Source organism: Scyliorhinus canicula, chromosome 1 (assembly GCF_902713615.1).
Source record: "Scyliorhinus canicula chromosome 1, sScyCan1.1, whole genome shotgun sequence".
Lineage (NCBI taxonomy): Eukaryota > Metazoa > Chordata > Chondrichthyes > Carcharhiniformes > Scyliorhinidae > Scyliorhinus > Scyliorhinus canicula.
This window is the reverse complement of record NC_052146.1, coordinates 231,548,878-231,569,812: the sequence shown is the minus strand read 5'-3', so window position 1 is coordinate 231,569,812 and position 20,935 is coordinate 231,548,878. Positions and strand designations below refer to the sequence as shown.

General features: G+C 47.2%; 1 long non-coding RNA gene across 1 annotated transcript in view; it reads left to right on the top strand.

The window, feature by feature from the left end:
- The window catches only part of LOC119977919, a 42,954-nt gene extending 22,836 nt beyond the window's left edge, over positions 1-20,118 (top strand). The window contains exon 3 of the long non-coding RNA XR_005463322.1: positions 19,542-20,118. This is a non-coding gene — a long non-coding RNA (uncharacterized LOC119977919). The remainder of the gene's footprint in view (positions 1-19,541) is intronic.
- The last annotated feature ends 817 nt before the right edge of the window (positions 20,119-20,935 follow it).

Below are 20,935 nucleotides of genomic sequence, written 5' to 3'. Positions count from 1 at the left end.
TGACACTTCAGCATTGTGTTAATTGCCCACTGAAGATAGGCTATCAGTTTGATCTGTCATTGGTATACTGATTACAGACGTGACCTGTCTGGCTGAGTTAGCATGCAAAGGTTATGGTTCTCCAGACGTGAGTTCAAGGGCACAATATGGTGCATACTCCTGAACAGAGACTGGTCTATTCAGAACAGAAGCACATAGGTTATGATCAGGGCTAATAGAGCAACAATAAATCTGTGTTAGAAATTAATACATGTTTTAGTATAATAGGCATCTGATGTCTACTGATGGATCAGTCAATTAATGAGACTGCCTTGTGTTTTGAGGTCATTTAATGACCATGGAAACTGTTTAAATAAATTAGTCTCCATATGTCCACTGTTACAATGTTAGGCAGAGTTTCCCATTATCCTTGTTAATAAATAGAATTTTCTACAATAAACATTTTATATTAATGATTGAAGCTAGTGAAAATAGTAGTTTTCAAACAATTTTAATTAGATATGACTCTTTTATTTTACACTTCCTCTTAAAATAATATTGGCAAAAGGTAACAATAAGGCACATTTTGCATTGGAACACTGGCAGAATTCACAGGAAGTTGGCATTAAAATTATAACTTTGACTTTCAGTAGATCTTAAGTCATGAGGCAATTGGGCGGGAAATTTGTCAGAGGTCCATTCCTTCCACTATTCTACTGTACCAGATGTGCAAAGTAAATTCTGCTTATATCGTACTACCATCTTGTGGGCGTTACGGTGGCACAGTGGTTCGCACTGCTGCATCACGGCGCCGAGGAACCGGGATCGGTCCCGGCCCCAGGTCACTGTCGTGTGGAGTTTGCCCATTCTCCCCGTGTCAGCGTGGGTCTCACCCTCACAACCCAAAGATGTGCAGAGTAGGTGGATTGGGAAAAAAAGAATTGGATACTCTAAATTTATTTTTAAAAATGTATCATGCTTCCATCAGAAAGGGTGCAGCACTGTGGAATTTCCTGGCCAAAAGATACTTAAAGGTGCACTTGACCAAAGACGTACATTGCTTAATTGTATTTTAGAAACTGTGAAATTCTTTCGCCATTTTATCCTATTTATCGTTCATGGTACAGCTCAATCTGTTCCTTCCATTCTTCAGGCTGATTGCCCAACCTTCTTTGATCTTTATAATAACGTTTCTGTGAGAGCTTAATAAAAGGCATAATATGATGGTGGTGTTTCACAGAGAATGGCTTTTATATACAGTAGTTTTCTGTTAATGAGGGAGCCATAAACAATGTGTTAAGTAAGAAGGACTAACATGTCAAAGATTGTTGTAATGCCAGCTACTGTGATAAAATGTTTCATGGTTGGTTAACTTAAATGTGCTCAGAAATGTAAATAGTGTCTAAATATCAGCTGTTAATATAAATAGAGCACCTGACCCATGAAAAACATATTTTAATTCACGATGTGTTTTAATGGAGCCTTGTAAGTCGATAAATTTCCTCATGAGGCAATTTATTATGCTTGCAAACATGGACATACACCTTAACTGTAGTTACTAAATGGCCCTGATGGCCCAGAATGCCACAATTCATATGGTCAGAAAATATGAACACTGAAATAGTTTAGCTTCCTAATAGCAGTCTTTTGATTGAGATCAATAAAAGAAGTCATAGAGTCATACAGCATAGAAAAGGCCCTTCGGCCCATCACATCTGCACTGGTCTAAAACAACCACCTAACTATTCTAATTTCCCAGCACTTGGTCCATAGCCTTGTGTGCCTTGGGATCGCAAATACACATCTAAATACTTCTTAAATGTTATGAGGGTCTCTGCCTCCACTACCCTTTCAGGCAGTGAGTTCCAGACTCCCAGCACCCTCTGGATAAAAACATTTTTCCTCACATCCCCTCTAAACCTCTTGCCCCTTACCTTCAATTGTGCCTCGCTCATTGATCCCTCCATCAAGGGGAAAAGTCTATTCCTGCCTACTCTATCTATGCCCCTCATAATTTTATACATCTCAATCATGCTCTCCTTCAGTCTCCTCCGCTCCAAGGAAAACAACCCCAGTCTATCCAGTCTTTCTTCACTACTAAAACTCTCCAACCCAGGCACCGTCCCGGTTAATCTCCCCTGCACCCTTTCCAGTGCTATCACATCCCTCCTGCTATATGGATTCCAGAAATGCACACAATACTCCAGCTGTGGCCCTAACAAAACCATGCTGACTGCTCTTGATTAATCCTTGCCTCTCCATTTGCAGGTTAATTCTGTCTCTCAGAATTGCTTCCAATTGTTTCCCCACCTCTGAGGTAAGACTGACTGGCCTGTAGTTTCCTGCTTTATCCCTTTCTCCCTTTCTCCCTCCTTGAATAATGATACCACATTGGCTCCCCTCCAGTTCTCCGGCACCTCTCCTGTGGCCAGAGAAGAATTGAAAATTATTACCAGGCCCCTGTAATTTCTTCCTTTGCCTCGCTCAACAGCCTGGGATACATTTTATCTGACCCTGGAGATATGTCTACTTTTAAGCCTGCCTGACCATTCAGAAGCTCCTTTCTGCCGATGTTAATCTCATTAATGTCATCACAGTCCTTATCCATGATTTCTGTAACTACACTGTTCCTCTCACAAGTGAACACTATCACAAAATATTTGTTTATAACCCGACCTAAATCCTCTGGCTGCGCACACAAATTACCACCTTGGTACTTCAAGGGGCCCACTCTTTCCCTAGTTATCCTTTTATCTTTAATTTACTTCTAAAACAATTGAGGATTTTCCTTTATTTTACCTGCGAGTTTCCTTTCATGTCCCCTTTTTGCTCTACTAATTTCTTTTTTAAGTTCCCTCTTGCACATTCTATATGCTTCTAGGTCTTCTGCTGTTTTGAGCACTCGATATCTGCCAGAAGTCTTCATTTTTCTCCTTATCCAATGTTGTATATCGTTCGATATCCAGGATTCACTGGATTTGTTGGTCCCACCCTTTTTCTTGATTGGAACATGTTGACCCTGCACTATCTCTAGCTCTTTCTTGAATGCGTCCCACTGTTCTTCCACGGATTAACTAAAAGTATCTGCTCCCAGTCCACTCTGGCCAAATCATATCTGATATTATTAAAATCAGTCTTCCCCCAGTTTAGAACTTTGATCTCAGGCCCATCCTGGTCCTTTTCCATAACAGTCTTGAATCTAATGGAGTTATGATCGCTGCCTGCAAAATGCTCTCCCACTGACACTTCAACAACTTTCCCAGCTTTTTTAACAAATATTAAGTCCAGGACCACCCCGTCTCTTGTAGGGCCTGCTACGCACTGGATTAAAAAGCTCCCTTGGATACATTTTAAGAATTCCACTTCCTCTAAACTTTTCAAACTATGATTACCCCAGTTAACATTGGGGAAGTTGGAATCCCCCACTATCAGTACCCTATTACTTTTACACTTCTCTGAAATATCTGTTCTTCTATTTCTCTTCGACTGTTTGGGGGCCTATAGAACACTCCCACCATGTCATTGCTCATTTTTGGGTTTATGTTCTACCCATATGGGTTCGGATGAAGAGCCTTCTCAAATGTCATCCCTCCTTACTGCTGTAATTGCATCCTTGATCAAAATTGCGACATCCCTTTCTCTTTTACCTCCTTCCTTTTCTCGCTTGAAGATTCTGTATCCTGGAATATTAAGCTGCCAATCCTGCCCCTCTCTTAACCATGTCTCAGTGACAAAAATAACATCATATCCCTAATGTTTTAATTTGTGCCCTCAATTCATCTGCCTCGTTCGTCAGACTCCTCGCATTAAAATAAATACCATCCAATCTTGCCAAACTCCCTGGCAACTTCATAGAATTTACAGTGCAGAAGGAGGCCATTCGGCCCATTGAGTCTGCACCGGCTCTTGGAAAGAGCACCCTACCCAAGGTCAACACCTCCACCTTATCCCCATAACCCAGTAACCCCACCCAACACTAAGGGCAATTTTGGACACTAATGGCCAATCCACCTAACCTGCACATTTTTGGACTGTGGGAGGCAACCGGAGCACCCGGAGGAAACCCACGTACACACGGGGAGGATGTGCAGACTCCACACAGGCAGTGACCCAAGCCAGAATCGAACATGGGACCCTGGAGCTGTGAAGCAATTGTGCTATCCACAATGCTACCGTGGTCTAGACATTCTGTGCCTTCCTGACTTACTTGATGCCTCCTCTAATTTTGGCTGTGCATCTATCCCTGCTGAACCCTCTCTCCAAGTCTCTGGCCAAGTTAGTTTAAACCCTTCCCAACAGGATTAACAAACCTCCCTGCAAAGACACTGGTTCCAATGTGGTTCAGGTGCAGCGTTATACAGATACCACCATCCCCAAAATCAGTCCTAATGTCCCAGAAATCTAAAGCCCTCCCTCCTGCATGATCTCTTCAGCCATGCATTCATCTGGACTAACTTCATATTCCTATACTCACTAGCACATGGCAGTGGATTTAATTGAGAGATCACTACCTCTGGGTTCTGTTTATTAATCTATTTCCTAGTTCCCTATATTCTGTGTTCAGGACCTCATCCCCTTTGCTGCCTATATCTTTGGTACCAATGTGTACCACAATATCTGTTTGCCCTCCCCTTTCAGTGTACCCTGCAGCCGTTCAGTGACAACCCTGACCCTGGCACCAGGGAGGCGACATATCATCCTGGAGTCTCTTTTGCAGCCGCACAAACACCTGTCTGTTCCCCTTATAATTGAATCCCCTACCACTATAGCCCTGACATACTTCCTCCTCTCCCCTCCTGCAGCAGGCCCGCCCATGGTGCCTTGTCGTTGGCTGCTACTGCTTTCCCCTACACAGTCACCTCCCCCAATAGTATCCAAAACGTTGGGCTGTATTCTCCGATCCTGCGGTTATGTCCGCAGGGTCCACCTGGTCTTATAACCAGATCCTTCATCCGGTGGGGGGCTAGCAGCTGCACATTGCCACCTGAGAATATGGCTGCAGAATAGGCGGGTTCGTGGTCACGCATGTGCACGGTGGCGGCCTGTGGCGGCCGCGCCGTGCGCGCGGACCCAGCCTGCCAAAAACTGTCCCCCTGTAACTCCCCTCGCCACCACCGGACCACCTCCCACCAATCCACCCAGTCCCCGCTGAAGCCCCCCTTGTCAGCAGAATGACTCCCCCCCCCCTTGGACACAGTCCGCAGCTGCCATGCAAGGTCCCCGAACGGTGTGAAGACATGCACCCCACGCCGTAGGGGACTCGGCCCATGGGGGGGCAGAGAATCGGGGGAGGGCCTCAGGTGATGTCCTGAGGCCGTCCATATGGCGTGCGGCGTACTCGGGTACGCCGTTTCTGAGTGGGCGGAGCATCGCAAAAGTGGCACTGCTCCGATTCCACCGCAAACGTGGATTCTCTGGCCGATCGCCGAACGTGATTTTGGCGTCGCCGATCAGAGAATCCTGCCTGGTATATCTGTTGGAAAGGGGGATGGCCACAGGGGATGCCTGCACTACCTGCCTTCCTCTACTCTGCCCTTTCTACCTGTTCAATCTTCACCTGCTGTGCGACCACATCACTGAACGTGCTGTCCACGACCTGCTCAGCATTGCTGCTGCGGTTAGCCAGTAGCTGCAGTCAGACATACTTCCTGCACACGTGGTCACCAGAGACAACTGAAGCTTTTGCAACAGAGTGCAGGAGGAGCATATCACGGTGCAAGTTCTCCTACCATAACTATCCCTTTAAGTCCCTTATTTACTCACTTTTCACCAAAAAGTAAGCTATATCAGAATATTATTTACTTACCTCCATTACACTAACTTTACTTCCCTTACCCTATTTTGTTTACTGACATTACTTTATTATACCGATCCTGACAGCTGTTTCTCAGTTACGCCCCTCCTCCAAAAAAACTCTACTCATGACTGTTTCACTGTGACGCTAACTGCAAAGTCAATGAGAACAGAAATCCGACCTTGGTGTTTAGTACTAATTACTGGCAGCGGCAGCCAATCCCATGGACAGGAAATCTTTGAGCAGATAAAAAGTGTAATTAAACAAAGCAAGTAGAGAAGTTCAAAAAATAAAGAAAGCATAAAGGGGAGAAAATGACTATATAAATTCAACTTTTGTTTAATACAACGGCTCTGCTGGACCAATACTGGGTATTATCACAGAGCTGTAAGCAGATGGCCATGATTTATCTCTCAATTGCATAATTGTAAAGTTGGCATACATTGCAATTGTTCATATGATCTGGAAAAACCACTGGCACAACTTTCCGACCCAACTTCATTGTGATTAACCTAAGACATATTAAGAGCACAAAGGCTGCGCGGGTGTTTTTCAAATTTAAACTTTACTCATACATTTTCACACTAGACTGGTTTAATTTTACTCATGTGTGTATCTTTGTTATTTGTTGAGACAAGCTTAGTCATAGAGGTAAAGGTACCTAATGGTTGACCCGTATTGATGGCTACAGGGGAGGGAGGAACATTTAATTATATTAAGAGAACTACTGTTGTGTGTTTGCATTCGCTCTTTATTGAATGTTCATGTTAGTGTCCAGCGTTTACTCACCACATTACATACCAATGTGTCATCGATGGCAAATCCTAAAGGTCATTTACATTTTAATGTCCTGACCATACAAACAATGCAAACAAAACTGACTAGCCTCAGATGATTGCATATTTTTGTAGATAAGGGGCGGGATTCTCTGACCCCCCGCCGGATCGCTGCCATATTCTCCGGCGCCAGTTTTCGGGCGGGGGCAGGGATCACACTGCGCCGGGGCCCCCCCCCCGGCAATTCTCCGGGCGCCAATGGGCCGAGCGGCCGTCGATTTCTGACCAGTTCCACCGGCGTGGATTGGACATGGTCCCACACGGTGGGACTCTGCTGGTAGGCCGGCTGGTGCGGTCCTCGGGGTGACACGGGGTATTCTCTGGGCCCTATGATCGGGGCCCACTGATCTGCAGGTGGGCTTGTGCCGTGGGCACACTCCTTCCTTCTGCGCCGGCCTCTGAAGGGCTCCGCCATGGCCGGCATGGAGAAGACACCCTCCTGCGTGTGCGCTAGAATACGCTGGTCGGTCTGCGCGTGCACGGGACCACGCCACCGGTTCTGCGCAAGCACTAACTCGCGCCAGCCTTTCGCTGATGGTTGGCGCAGCGCCAATCCCTCCGGCACAGGCCTAGCCCCCGGAAGGGCAGAGGATTCCGCAACTTCCGGTCGGCCCGACGGTGGTTCAAGCCGCTTTTTACTCCGGTGTTGAGCCATCGCAGGGATTTGGGAGAATCCCGCCCAAGGCGAGAAGAGTCACCTGACTCCCTGAACTCCATCTTGTGTCAATATAAATTGTCTAATTTCATTCCGCTTTTGAAAAGTAGCATCCATCTCTTTCATTAATTGTATGACACAACTACCCTGGCAAAACAATTATTACCATCCCAAAACACCTTGAGGAATATTATCAAACAAAATAACTGGTATAATTTCACACCATTGCTGGAACTATGTTCGGTTGCTTAAGAGATGATTTGCTATCCCGCATAATGGTGTAAGAATCGAAGCTCAACTTATCGAGAAACAAGTTATTTTGATAATTACCCATAATGTTTGTAAATTGTATCCCTGACTGACTGTTTTGGAGTTATGAATGTGTTTTGGTTTACATGGTCACGGAAGGAAAATTGGAACATGCTGTCAGGAAATATAAATACATAAATTATAAGACTGAATCTTCTGCTTGAACCTCATTCCAGAGGATGTGTGCTGGGACAGGATTAAGCTCAATGTAACAATGTGCCCTGGACCCGGCCCGATTTTCTGGTCTAGAGGTTAGTTTAATCATTTTAGTTAGCTCCCCGGGGAAGACATTGACTGCAGCAGGCCTAAGCATAGCATGGATGTCGGCAGAAGTATTAACACTTTTAGTGGTTGTTTTTTAAAAGACCCTTTCTTATCAAATGGATTACTTTATAATTATGTAGGGTGCCAGGTCCTGAGGATTTTAAATACCTTCTCCGGCACTCAGAATAAAATTGTACACAAGGAACACAACTACCACTGAAGGGCTGCAGGGCAAACTGAAAGGGAGAGCAACTGACAGATATTATGGTACACATTGGTACCAACGATGTCGGCAGAAAAACAGATGAGGTCCTGCAAGCAGAATTTAGGGAGCTTGGAAGTAGATTAAAAAACAGGCCCCAGAAGGTAGTGATCTCTGGATTACTTCCAGTGCCACGTGCTAGCGAGTATAGGAGTAGGAGGTTAGTCCAGATGAAAGTGAGCTGGAGAGATAGTGCAGGAGGGAGGGCTTTAGATTTCTGGGACATTAGGACTGTTCTTGGGAATGTGGAATTTGTACAAGTTAAACAGGTTACACCTGAACCACATTGGGACAAGTGTCCTTGCAGGGAGGTTTTCTCATGCTGTTGGGAAGGGTTTAATCTAACTTGGCTAGAGCCTGGGATCCTGAAAGAAGGTTCAGAAGAGATAGATGTACAGCCAAAATTAGAGGAGACATCAAGTAAGTCAGGAAGGCATAGAATATCTCGACCAGTTAGGTCACCAGGGGGTTTGGCAAGATTGGATGGTATTTATTTTAATGCGAGGAGTCTGACAATGCAGATGAATTGAGGGCACAAATTAAAACATGGGGATATGATGTTATTGCTGTAGCTGAGACATGGTTGAGAGAGAGGTAGGATTGGCAGCTCAATATTCCAAGATACAGAATCTTCAAGAGAAATAGGGAAGGAGATAAAAGAGATGGGGATATCGCAATTTTGATTAGGGAATCCATAAAGGCAGCAAGGAGGAATGACATTTGAGAAGGCTCTTCAACCGAGGCCATATGGTTAGAACATAAAAACCAAAAATGAACAATCACATTGGTGGGAGTGCTCAATAGGCCCCCAAACAGTCCAAGAGAAATAGAAGAGCAGATGTGGAGACAAATTTCAGAGAAGTGTAAATGTAATAGTGGGAGATTTCAACTTCCGCATTATTAACAGGGGGAGCCAAAGTGTGAAAAGTTTAAAGAGAACAGAATTCATAAAATGCATGCAAGAGAACATTTTAAGCCAGTAAGTAGAAGGACGTACAAGAGAGGGAGCGGTCTTGAACTTAGTTTTCGGTAATGAAGTTGGGAAAGTGGTTGAAGTATCATTGGGGCAGCGTTTTGTAGACAGTGATCATAACTCCATTAGATTCAAAATTGTAATGGAAAAGGACCAGGTAGGGCCTGAGATCAAGGTTCTAATCTGGGGGGAGGCCGAATTTAATAAGATCAGTTATGATTTGGCCAGAGTGGATTGGGAGCGGACACTTTTAGATAATCTGTGACAGAACAGTGGGACACATTCAAGAGGGAAATAGGGAGAGTGCAGGGCCAAATATCTTCCAATCAAGCAAAAGAGTGGAAGCAACAAATCCAGTGAGACCTGGATATCGAGGGATATACAGCATTGGATGAGGAGAAAAAGGGAGGCCAATGGCCGATATGGAGGGCTCAAAACCGCAGAAGCCTTAGTGGCATATAGAATGTGCAAGAGGGAACTTCAAAAGGAAATTAGTAGAGCAAAAAGGGGTCATGAAAGGAAACTGGCAGGTATAATAAAGGAAGATCCTAAATTGTTTTATAAGAACACCGAGGGTAAATGGGTAACTGGGGAAAGGATAGAGCCCATTAAGGACCATAGTGGTTATTTGCCACGTGAGCCGAAGGATGTTGATAGGGTTCTAAATGAATGCTTTGTGTCAGTGTTTACTTGTGAGAGGAACGGTGTGGCGAGATAAATCAGCGGGAAGGACTGTAATAAAATGTAGAAGATTAACATAAACAGAGAGGAGCTTTAGAGTGGTCTGGCAGGCTTAACATTAGACAAATCTCCAGGACCAGATGAAATGTATCCCAGGCTGCTGAGTGAGGCAAGGGAGGAAATAGCAAGGGCGCTGGCAATAATTTTCAATTTCTCTCTGGTCACATGAGAGACTGGAGAGTAGCCAATGTGGTGCCATTAATCAGGAAGGGATAAACCAGGAAACTACAGGCCAGTCAGTCTAATCTCAGTGGTGGAGAAACCTGGCAATTCTGAGAGTCAGAATAAATCTGCATTTGGAAATGCAGGGATTAATCAAGAACAGTCAGCATGGTTTTGTTAAGGGGAGGTCATGTCCGACCAATTTGATTGAGTTTTTCAAAAAGGTGACCAGGTGTGTAGATGACGTCATGTACCTGGACTTCAGCAAGGTTTTTGATAAGTCCCACATGGGAGACTGATAATGAAGGTAAGAGCCCATGGGATTCACGTAAATTTGGCAAATTGGATCCAGAATTGGCTGAGTGGCAGGAAGCAGAGAGTGATGGTCAAGAGGTATTTTTCTGACTGGAAGCCTGTGTCCAGTGGGGGCCCACAGGGATCAGCAACGGGGCCTTTGCTGTTTGTGGTTTATAGAAATGATTTAGATATGAATCGAGGATGGTTGATCAGTAAGTTCGTGGATGATACGAAAATTGGTGGTGTGGCAAATAGTGAGGAGGATAGCCTTTGATTACAGGAATAAAGAGATGGGCTGGTCAGACGGGCTGATCATCGGCAAATGGAATTCAATCCAGATAAATGTGAGGTGATGCACTTGGGCAGGATAAACAAGGCAAGCGAATACATGATAAATGACAGGTCCGTGGGAAGCACAAAGTATCAGAGGGACTTTGGTGTAGATGTACTCTGGTCTCTTAAGGAAGCTGAGCAGGTGGATACAATGGTTCAGAAGCCATATGATATACTTAATTTTATTACCTGACGCATGTGGGGCTGGTTTAGCACAGGGCTAACTCGCTGGCTTTTAAAGCAGACCAAGGCAGGCCAGCAGCATGGTTCAATTCCCGTACCAGCCTCCCCGAACAGGCGCCGGAATGTGGCGACTAGGGGCTTTTCACAGTAACTTCATTTGAAGCCTACTTGTGACAATAAGCCCATTTCATCGCGTTTAAGAGCAGGGAAGTTATGCTGGAACAGAATAAAATGTTGGTGAGGCCACAGCTAGAGTAATGTGTGTAGTTCTGGAATCCACATTATAGGAGAGATGTGACAGCACTGGAAAGGATGCAGAGGAGATTTACCAGGATGGTACCTGTGCTGGAGAATTTTAGTTATGAAGAGAGATTGGATAGATTTGGGTTGTTTTCCTTGGGACAGAGGAGACTGAGGGGGTCATGACTGAGATGTATAAAATTATGAGGGGCATAGATAGAGTAGATAGGAACAAATCTTTCCCCTTGGTGGAGGGGTCAATGACCAGGGGCCATAGATTTAAGGTAAGGGGCAGGAGGTTTAGAAGGGATGTGAGGAAAAACCTTTTCACCCAGAGGGTGGTCGGAGTATGGAATTCGCTGTTTGAATGGGTGGTGGAGGCAGAGACCCTCATAACATTTAAGAAGCATTTAGGTGTGCACTGGCGATCCCAGGGCTTACAAGACTATGGGCTAAATGCTGGAAAATGGGATTTAAATGGTTAGGTGGTTGTTTGTTTTTGACTATTGCAGACACGATGGGCCGAAGGGCCTTTTCATGGCTGTACGATTCTATGACTCGATGTAGTCCATCTTGTCATTTCTAGCTGGAAATGCTACATGGACAAGAGCAGAGAGAGTGACTCAGAGAAAAGAATTCTGTCACATTCTGGAATAACTCCGATGGAAAACCAAGGCTGCGAGGTGTTTCTTAATTTTCCCCTTGATCTCTAGGCGTCAATTGTAGTTGGGGCCGGGTTTTCTGCTGATCTCCAGCCTCACTTGGGTATTTGCTACTTGGCATTGTCGATGTTGAGCTTGGAGACTGTTCAGCTATGGGTGTGGGTATATTTTGGTCAAGGCTGTTTCTGTCCCTACCTGACATCCATACAAACATAATTCCTTTTCTAGGTTTATTATATTTCGAAAGGTACAAAAGCAACACCAAAAGATGTCATGTCTTGATTAGTAAATCCCTTGCTGATTGGCTTTATATATTTTGTCGTCTACCTGTAACAAGTGGGTTGAAATTATTGTATGGAATCTTCTCGTTTTGTGTAACTCAGAATGGCAACACAGAGGGAGATGCCCCCGGCACTAACCCCAGCCCTACACACACCCTAACCCGCCCCCACGCCCCAGAGGAAGGCCGAATCCCCACCTTGCCCCACATGCCAGCACCCATACCAGCCATCATGACCTGGTGCCCTGGCCACTGAGACCACCAGCTACCCAACCCCTGGGCTGCATGCGTCAGATTGTCTAACACTGTTGTTGTATTTGTTCCCCCCTCCTTCCCCCAGGAGTAGGCCGTGCACAACTGCCGGGAGCGGGAGAAGACCCCACTCTCACCCCACCCCACCATCCCCCCACATCATCCTCACCCTCCACCACCAACACCCACCCCCCCTCCCCACGCCTACCCGCACTCTCCCCTCATGTCCCACGATCTAATAATGCATGTTGTCTTGTGTCTTGCAGGACGTGCCAGAGATGGGGTAGGCCCATCTGGCGGCCCCTGCCCCAAACCAGCGCCAGAGCCGGAGCCCCCTGCTGAGCCGAGCAGTGACGCTGAGTGCAGCTCAGATACCAGCCCTCCGCCTGAGACTCAGGAGACCTCAGAGCTCAGTTCAGAGATTGACACTGATTTTCCATCACAGCTGTCTCCAATACCCTCCAGCATCCCAGAGACACTCGCCTCAGTTGGGCACTATAGTGAAGAGGCTCCTGGGACACTATCTGGTGCACACCACACAGCTGATCCAATACAGCAGGTGGAGGTAGGAACACCTGCGGGGGCAGACGGCCAGAATGCAGGCCATCCCCAGGAACTAGCCGCCGTCCAGATCGGTCCTGGCTTCTGGAACATCCAGACCCAACTACAGTAGAGATGCAGTCAGAGAGCCAGAAACTACATGAGGGTTTGTCAGTGAACATCTAGTACCTGCAGATGCAGGTGAAGGAGTCCAACTGCATGCAGGAGGTGGTGCCGGTCATGCGTGCCACCCAGGCCAACACCGCACAGGTGGCGTCTGCAGTGGAGGCAATGGTGTTGGCTGTGGATCAGCATGTCCAAGGCCTGGGGCATTCTGTGCAGGCAGTAACCGAGACCCAGGACAGGGCTGTCGTCTCACAGGCTGCTATGTGCCAGAGCCATTTGGACATTGCAGCGGCACTTCTGAGCATTGCCCAGTCACAGCCAGTCATGGCTGGGAGTGTCGGCGGCATTGCCCAAGCGCTGGCCAGCGTGGCGCAGATACAGAGGGGGGAGGCCCAGTCCCAGAGGGAGATGGCGCAGTCACTGGCTGATGTGACAAAGACCCAGGACATGGTTGTATAGTCACTGGGTGATGTTGAGCCGTCCCAGAGGGAGATGGTCCACTCCCTGTGTTCCATGGCTACGAGAATGCAGACCCTGGTCGAGACCAGAGCAGGCCTCAAGGATTGGTAGTGCCATGTTGCGGGGGAGCCTCAGGGGATAGCTCTGCTCACACACCCATCCCATGGAGTAGCCCAGGGGCCATCGGGCACCCCAAGGTAGGAGGAGGTGATAGGGCCCCTGCCGATGACTCCCACAGGAGAGGTGCCGGAACACTGCAGCACCTTGGACTCCCTTCTCCTGCTCCTGGTGCACCAGGTGGGTAGTGGGCAGAACAGGGTGGCACCATGCCACCTGGGTCACCTGAGCAGCAGCCAGGCCCATGAAGGCCTGGGCGCCCCAGAAGACACGCTCCAAAAAGGATATTCGTCACAGGTCGGGAGTCACAACAGGTTACCTCCCCTCCTGCTGTACCTTCTAGGGAACCATTTAGACGTAGCGTTCGGGCCCGTAAGGCCAGAAAGTTAGACACTAGTTCAGCTGGTATGGATGCAGGGCACAGTTTAGTCATATGGGCTAGGGCCCAGATCTGTCAATATTTGTTCACAGTAAACACTTGTTACGACTGTTACAACCTGCCTCGGGACTCTGTCTGAGGGGTGGGCTGGTCTGGGCGCTGTATGGGCGTCATTGTAGTAGGTTTCCACGTTGGTCTGTGACCTCCGGATGAGTGCCATCAGCCACGACCGCAGCAGATAACCCCTGTCTCCCAGGCATCAACCCCTCAGTCGGGGGGATTGCCCCTCGAGCATGTCAGGGAATGCCGAGTATGCCAGAATGAAGGCATCATGCACACTGCCCGGGTATCAGGCGCAGACACGTACGATGCCCAGCTGATGGTCAGAGACCAGCTGAACGTTCATTGAGTGGTACCCCTTTGGTTTGTGTACAGCGGCCTGTTATCCGTAGGTGCGCAAAGGGCAACATGCATCCTGTCGATCATCCCCCTGGACTCAGGGCATCCCGGCAATGGTGGTGAACCCCGCTGCCTGGGTATCCTGGTGGGCTCAGTCCACATCGATATGGATATATTGACCCGCCTGGACATATAGGGCCTCTGTGACAGCGCAGATCCACTTGTTCACCGAGCTCTGTAAGATTCCGGACAGGTCCCCACTTGGCAACTGGAAGGACCCTGTCGTGTAAATGTTCAGAGGTGACCGTTACCTTGACGGACACCGGGACGGCTGCTCTCCCCCATACCCCTGCGGTACCAGGTGTACCATCATCTGGCAGATATGTCACACTGTCTCTTTCCACAGCCGGAGTCTTCAACGGCATGCCGGTCCGGCATGTCCTCGAATGTCAAGTGGTGCCGGTACACACGAGGCCTCATGTGGCGCCTCCTTGGCATCTCTTCCTCCTCGGCCTGTTGGGCAGCTGGCTCTCCAGCATGGTCGGCTGCCACCGGGCCCTCTGCTGCCTGCTCCGCTGCTGCCCACCCCGCTGCTGCCTGCTCCGCTGCTGCCCACCCCGCTGCTGCCCGCTCTGCTGCTGCAGCTTCCACCTCCTCTTTGAGCAGCTCCCACTCAGGCCGCCGCAGGGTATCTTGCGCAGCTGTGGCGACCAGCAGGGCAGCCACCATTGCTGGTCAAACTCCAAAAATCCATTGTCTGCGGCGGGGGTGAAAGGCCAGCTTGTTAGCATGGTTCATACTCCCATGCCCAACCAGGTCCACCAGACTACATGGTGGCCCAGGTTGGCACTGTGGGCTTCACCCTCACATTTCCTTAATCCCCCCACCCCATCTCCTCACCCTAGCCCCGTCGATGGCCGGCCCCATGGGGGCGTCCGACCCTAGCACCCATCCCTGATGCCAGGGATACTGTTGGCTGGCACTTTCCTCGCCGGGGTGTTGCCCTGGGTGGTCCGCCGGTGGGTTGTGGGCCGGTTAGGTGGGGAGTTTGGGGCGGGAGGGTCGGTGTGGTGAGGGGATGTTGTGCGGGGGTGGGGCACCCATATAGTTGGTGTTGGTGGTGGGTCCACTAAACTGCACACGGCGTGTGGCGCATTTATCCCACTTTCAAGATAACGGAGAATCGCGATTTGGTGTCAAACCGGCAGCTGCCCCGATTTTGGAGTCGGCTGCTGTTCTCCGCCCACTTGCATTTCCCAATTTCAGCATCAGCCAACAGAGAATCCCACCCATCATTCGTGAGAATATGCACGATAGGAAGGGGTGGGAACAAAGAAGGATGTTTAAATTAAATCAGATCACTATCACAGCCATTGAACAAACATGTCACTGAGAGTAATGCCCGCACAAAGTCTGTTTGAGTAGAATTAAGAAATAACACTGAATCTGTTACCAGATTGGAGTTACACTGGTTCGTGATGCAGAACAAGGCCAATTGCAGGGTAAAATCTGAGTTACTCATGGCTCGTCCGGTCTTCTCAACCTTGCCCCGTGCCTGAGGTGTGGTGACCCTCAGGTTAAACCACCACCAGTCAGCTCTCCCCCTCAAAGGGGAAAGCAGCCTGGGACTATGGCAACTTTACTTTACATTAGAATGATGTGGAGATGACGGCGTTGGACTGGGGTGAGCACAGTAAGAAGTCTTACAACACCAGGTTAAAGTCCAACAGATTTGTTTCAAACACGAGCTTTCGGAGCACTGCTCCTTCCTCAGGTGAATGAAGAGGTATGTTCCAGAAACATATATATAGACAAATTCAAAGATGCCAGACAATGCTTAGAATGCGAGCATTTGCAGGTAATTAAGTCTTTACAGATGTAGAGATAGGGGTAACCCCAGGTTAAAGAGGTGTGAATTGTCTCAAGCCAGGACAGTTGGTAGGATTTCGCAAGCCCAGGCCAGATGGTGGGGGGTGAATGTAATGCAACATGAATCCCAGGTCCCGGTTGAGGCATGTGTGCAGAACTTGGCTATAAGTTTCTGCTCGGCGATTCTGCGTTGTCGCACGTCCTGAAGGCCGCCTTGGAGAACGCTGACCCGGAGATCAGAGGCTGAATGCCCTTTGACTGCTGAAGTGTTCTCCAACTGGAAGGGAACATTCCTGCCTGATGATTGCCGCGTGATGTCCGTTCATTCGTTGTCGCAGCGTCTGCATGGTCTCGCCAATGTACCACGCTTCGGGACATCCTTTCCTGCAGCGTATGAGGTAGACAACATTGGCCGAGTTGCACGAGTATGTACCGCGTACCTGGTGGGTGGTGTTCTCACGTGTAATGGTGGTACCCATGTTGATGATCTGGCACGTCTTGCAGAGATTGCCATGGCAGAGTTGTGTGGTGTCGTGGTCGCTGTTCTGAAGGCTGGGTAGTTTGCTGCAAACAATGGTTGGTTTGAGGTTGCGCGGTTGTTTGAAGGCAAGTAGTGGGGGTGTGGGGATGACCTTGGCAAGATGTTCATCTTCATCGATGATGTGTTGAAGGCTGCGAAGAAGTGTCGTAGTTTCTCCACTCTGGGAAAGTACTGGACGACGAAGGGTACTCTGTAGGTTATACACTAGAATGTATAACCTATACTTAGCTGTGTCAGAACGCAGTTGGCTCATTCAATTGGTGGGTGTCAAGTTCTGTGACCCCACTTACAGCATTCACTGCCAGTTAATAAACAAATGAACGTCCATCTTCCCTCTCCTTGCATCACCTTCTCCTCTTCCTGTCTGCACTGCTGTCATTCTCCATTTGATCCACTTCTAAAATTATTTTCCTGCGTCTAATTTCAACATTTTCAATTGGGAAGGATTTTTTTTGACATCTCCCTTTGTCCACCTGCTGCTTTCCTCTCTCCTCAACCTCAACCTGTTATCCTCTCTCCTCGACGTAAACCTGTTATCTTCTCTCCTTGACATCAACCTGTTATCCTCTTTCCTCGACGTCAACCTGTTATCCTCTCTCCTCGACGTAAACCTGTTATCTTCTCTCCTTGACATCAACCTGTTATCCTCTTTCCTCGACGTCAACCTGTTATCCTCTCTCCTCGAACTCAACCTAATATCCTCTCTCTCCTACCTCAACCTGATAGCACCTCCCCGAGCCCTTAATCCGATATCCTCTGCCCTCGATCTCAGCCAGATATCATCTCTCGTTGACCTCGACCTGATATCATCCCTCCTCGACCTCAACCTCGTGTCACCTTTCCTTGTTGTCAACCTTCTGTTATCTCTCCTCAGTCTTATTCCTTGGCCTCACCATGGTCTTATTAGCCATTAGCTGCAAATTGTACTAACTCAGTTTCTGTCCCTTTTGGCCTGTTTAACATCTTTAGATATTACTGATTCAGTTCCAGCCCCTTTTAAATTTTAACCCTTTGAAATCGTATTCAAAGAACAAAGAACCAAGAAAAGTACAGCACAGGAATAGGCCCTTCGGCCTTTCAAGCCTGTGCCTACCATGCTGCCCGTCTAAACTAAAATCTTCTACACTTCCTGGGTCCGTATCCCTCTATTCCCATCCTATTCATGTATTTGTCAAGATGCCCCTTAAATGTCACTATCGTCCCTGCTTCCACCACCTCTTCCGGCAGCGAGTTCCAGGCACCCACTACCCTCTGTGTAAAAAACTTGTCTCGTACATCTCCTCTAAACCTTGCTCCTCACACCTTAAGCCTATGCCCCCTAGTAATTGACCCCTCTACCCTGGGAAAAAGTATTCATAACCAGGTTAGTTCAGTGTCTTAGTTAACTGCCACAGAGACACCATGGACACCTCCAGCGGTTCAGTCAAATCAATTGTTCGGTCAGTCATCTGAGCATCTTACTTTTATGGAATTGAGTTCCACAGCCTCATATTTGCCTGCACAATAATGTAACCCTGCAGCAATTACACCCAGAACCCTTTATTCATGTCCTTCATATGTTTACATATTGTCAATCTCTCCAAAAGTGGATGGATCTGACAATTGGTGAGACGAAGCTTGGTATGTGGATCATTAAATTGCTTCATTTTACAGTGAATGACACAGATCACAGTTGTGATCAGATTCACGTAGTTCAACCGTTTCCACTTCTCTTCTCATAACCATACAACAATAAACAAGCCATGCTTCTCCATATCAGTCAGTTATCTGGGTTGACTTGAACAAACACGTTCGTAACTATCTCCAACACTGTGGCTTTTGCTGGGTCACTTCACAGCTTTGCAAAATTCTTTTCAGAAAACAAACTGCCTGTGCAGCACCTTTCATACCTGTGCATTCTATTTCTGTTCATAGTCATAAAGGAAAAAGGCCTGTTAGGCCTCCTGCCAAGCAACTGGGCCTAGCAATTCCCCAGTATAATGGTGCTCACAGAAAGACAAATTAACAAATTATTTGCTTTTTGCCATCTCTGACAAAACAACATAAAAGGTGATTCATTAGAATCCTAGCCACTTCTCTTTTCAAAACCCTGACTTTATGTTGCATGAATACACATTGTTTTGAAACAGAACATTAGGGTTACCCCTTTCTTTTCATGGAAAGATCACAAAACATGACAAGTTACTCGTTTCCGTCCGGACTAACGCCATCTTCTCAAGGGCAATTAGGGATGAGCAACAAATGCTGGCCTAGCTGTGAACGAATAAAAAAATTAAAATTCTCCCGAAATAAATCAAACAATTCTCTCAAGATCATCATCCCGTGGGTGGCACGGTGGCACGGTGGTTAGAACTGCTGCCTCACAGCGCCAGGACCGTGGTTCGATTACAACCTTGAGAGGCTGTCTGTGTGGAGTTTGCACTTTCTCCCCGTGTCTGCGCGGGTTTCCTCCGGGTGCTCCGGTTTCCTCCCACAGTCCAAAGATGTGCCGGTTAAGTGGGGCACTGAAATGATGGGGATCGGGTGGGGGAGTGGGCCTCGGTAGGCTGCCCTTTCGAAAGGCCGTTGCAGACTCGATGGGCCGAATGGCCTCCTTCTGCAGTGTAAGAATTCTATGGATATGGATTCTATGAACTACGATTTGTGAAAGCCTATTTCAGATCCAAGTATACTGTACAGCAGAATCTGTGCCTGGCATTTGCTTTGCTGGTATTTGATCTGCACAGAATATGAGTTAGTATGTGTCAAGCTGTAAATTTGGTGTTTCATTCAGTGTGAATACCTGACACGTATGTGAAATAAATCACATTAACATATGCAAATAACTCAGGCTGCATTCCATGCCTTTCTGGTTTGACTGACATTTGTCCCTTTTCTGTCCTTCTCAAGGTCTCTTGCGTCCAGGAACGGATAAATGGTTTGCAGCCTTCTGTGCAATTTTTGACACCAATACTGTACTGCTGATGCTCAACTGACAGTGCCAACTGAGTGCCTCAGCTGCTGTGTATGGGGGCTGGTGCTTTCAACTATTCTCGGAATGTGCAAGGAATTGTGGAGCCATGGCAACAGAAATACACAATGCAGCTAAAAGGAGTGAGAGAGTGTCTAATGGTGGCAATCTGACGCAAAAACAGAAAGTGCCACAAATGCATGTGGGTCCATCATCTGAAAGTGAAGAGTTGGTTAATGCTTCAGGTCTGGAGTCTTCTGTTAGGCAGGATGGCAGCACACCTGAAAGATTAGTCAGTCCTTTCTCTTTCTTAACGCTGATAGACCTGTGTATTTCTGGTGTCATTTTGTTGAGGATTTTTTTTTATTGCAAATATATACAGCACAGATTCTGGAAAAAGTAGCACATTTATTGTGGGAATAATCAGCCACTTCATCTGTTGTGTATCCCCACTTTACTTTGTTTAACTCTGAAAGTGTTTTCAAAACACAATGGAATAAAATCAATTTTAAAACCAATCAAAGCCTAGCCTTTTTACTTTCTATTTTCCGATGTGGTTCTTGGAAAAGAATGCCGTGTAGTGTTAAAGCGATTCTAATCTGTATGATCGCTCATACTAGAATCTCTAGTGAAGTTCCCATCAGGAGTATGTTGTAACTATTGATCCATGTGTCTATATTTCTACAGCAGAAAATGATGGTGTTATAGAAGCAGTGCAGAGGTGTAATAAAATGCCCTCAAGTATACAAAGAAATAAAGATTAAAGCCACCCTACTAATCTCCTTTAACCCTTAAAACATCCCTTGTACTGCATTCTCCACACACACACAGATACAGTCACCAGCTGTTGAAATCAACTGGAACAGAAATAAACCACAACACTGCTACTAAACCATTTCCTTTTTTTTTAATAAATTTAGATTACCCAAATATTTTTTGCAATTAAGGGGCAATTTAGCTCTGCCCTTTCCCGATGCTCTGCTCCTCTAAGGCAGGCGTCTCGCGGACGTGAATTACTACAAGTATTTACAAACATGGACTGGGTGCCATGGCTGCGGAGGGGGAGCGGGAGGCTAATAAAAACACTGAAAAACCATAGAAAACTGTGGGACCTGATGTGGGGGGAAGCTGTGTGGGCCGGGGGCAATAGTGGGTAGTGACTTGGTGCCAAGTCTGTGGACCTGGAGTGCCCCCTCGGAATCAGGTTGGCCTGGCTCAAACTGCCATTGCTGCAGTCTGTCTTTTAAATGTACCCCTTTGGTGTTACTTGCAGCTTCCTGGCTACTCACATTGCTGAGTACTATCTGTTCCTTTAAATGCTCAGAAAGCCCCT